Below are 2500 nucleotides of genomic sequence, written 5' to 3'. Positions count from 1 at the left end.
GAAGGTGTTGGATAGCAAGATAACGACTCAGCCAATGAGGGGGCGCAAAAAAGAGGGGGTGTTGTGAGGCTAGAGGATAACCCTAAGCTATAGAGGGGGGGGGGGGGGGACAATGAGGGTTGCTGAACGGACACAAATGAGAGAAGTTTGACCATTTGCTCCCCTCACTGGTCCGGGGTTCGAGCCCCAAACTCTCCCTTTTACCAGATTTTTTCTTTTTTTGTATTATTTACCAGCAGACCTTACGAGCATCTTACGACCACCTTGCGACTACCGTATGATGGTTCCGGGAATCCTTGTCCCCTTACGGCCCGGTCTCTGCCAACTTTTCCCTCTCCAGGTGTGCTGAAGAACAACGCCTATGAATTGATTCTCTAAAAATTCGTACCACGGGGACACTTTTGTACTCAACAACTACGTGTGTGTGTGTGTGTGTGTGTGTGTGTGTGTGTGTGTGTGTGTGTGTGTGTGTGTGTGTGTGTGTGTGTGTGTGTGTGTGGTTTGTGGAAAAAAATGATTTAAGTAACAGTTGATTGATTGACAGTGGAGAGGCGGGCCGAAAGAGCAGAGCTCAACTTCTGCAAGCACAACTAGGTGAATAAACACACACACGCGCGTGCGTACTCTATTGTAAACTACCATCCAATTACCAGCCGGTACAAGTCTGCCTACCAGGCCAACGACCAGGGGAAGCCTTCCTCTGCTCTCAGGCAAGACGGAAATCCTCCGTCACAAGTATAAGATGCAACCTTACTTTTTTAGGGTTCTGGGAAAAAAATTATGTAAATGAGTGCGACGTGAATTTCCGTGTAGGTGGGAGAGGGAGAGAGGGAGAGAGAGAGAGAGAGAGAGAGAGAGAGAGAGAGAGAGAGAGAGAGAGAGAGAGAGAGAGAGAGAGAGAGAGACTGAGGCTGTGGCAGGCTGGCTGGCTGGCTGGCTGGTGGCTGGCTGGCTGGCTGGCTGGCTGGCTGGTGGCTGGCTGGTGGCTGGCTGGCTGGCTGGCTGGCTGGCTGGCTGGCTGGCTGGTGGCTGACTGGCTGGCTGGCTGGCTCGTTCCTGGAAACACACAGCCACTTCAGCTCCTCAGAGGAAGAGAGTTGTGCGCATGAAGGCGCGGGAAGCGTGGCCGGCTGCGCCATAGCCCGCTAGGGGGCGCAGCCGGAGTCAATTATTCACAAAACAATAGCTCCCCGGAATGCGCAACAGTGCTCTAGAGGGTGGAAGTTGGGCTATGTTGGCTGTGCATCACCGCCCCCTTCTCCAGGGCCTTAGCATAACCGAATCTTCAAGTCCTCAAAATGGGCCTCTCCAGATCTTCAGAATCTCTTAATCTTCCTCCTCTCCTGATCTTCAAGATCTTCAGAATCTCCTAATCTTCCTCTTCTCCAGGTTCTCAGAATCTCCTAATCTTCCTCCTCTCCAGATCTTCAGAATCTCCTAATCTTCCTCTTCTCCAGGTTCTCAGAATCTCCTAATCTTCCTCCTCTCCAGATCTTCAGAATCTCCTAATCTTCCTCCTATCCAAATCTTCAGTCTCATAATCTTCCTCCTCTCCAGATCTTCAGAAAGTCCAAATCTTCCTCCTCTCCACGTCTTCAGAATCTCCTAATCTTCCTCCTCTCCAGGTCCTCAGAGTCCCCTAATCTTCATCCTCTCCAGGTCTTCAGAATATCCTAATCTTCCTCCTCTCCAGATCTTCAGAATCTCCTAATCTTCCTTCTCTCCAGGTCTTCAGAATCTCCTAATCTTCCTCTTCTCCAGATCTTCAGAGTCTCCTAATCTTCCTTCTCTCCAGGTCTTCAGAATCTCCTAATCTTCCTCTTCTCCAGATCTTCAGAGTCTCCTAATCTTCCTCCTCTTCAGATCTTCAGAATCTCCTAATCTTCCTCCTCTCCAGGTCTTCAGAATCTCCTAATCTTCCTCTTCTCCAGATCTTCAGAATCTCCTAATCTTCCTCCTCTCCAGATCTTCAGAATCTCTTAATCTTCCTCCTCTCCAGGTCCTCAGAATCTCCTAATCTTTCCCTCTCAACCAATCGTCAACTTTGTAATTCCTGTCTTTTCTCTCGCATGGCTTTGTCACTCATTCTTGCTCATCCATTCATCAAATCTATTCGCTCTCCAATTCAGCGGATCGGTCGCTGGCTTGATCATTCACCACGCTCTCATAGCTAACTCTTGCTGAGCCTGTCAGTCACTGTCTCGCTGTCTGTCTGTCTTTTAAGGCAACTGACGGTTAGATTAACGATTCTAAGCCCTTTAGTCATTATTGTAATCATTATTGTATATATATATATATATATATATATATATATATATATATATATATATATATATATATATACATATATATATATATATATATATATATATATATATATATACATATATATATATATATATATATATATATAGATATATATATATATATATAAAATGGTCAGCCTGGCTTAGCGCTTTCTCTTGATAGTAACTTTACCAGTACTTTACCAGTAAATGCG

Source organism: Procambarus clarkii, chromosome 20 (genome assembly GCF_040958095.1).
Source record: "Procambarus clarkii isolate CNS0578487 chromosome 20, FALCON_Pclarkii_2.0, whole genome shotgun sequence".
In the NCBI taxonomy this organism is placed as follows: Eukaryota; Metazoa; Arthropoda; class Malacostraca; order Decapoda; family Cambaridae; genus Procambarus; species Procambarus clarkii.
The sequence above is the reverse complement of the archived record's forward strand: the minus strand, read 5'-3'. Positions refer to the sequence as shown.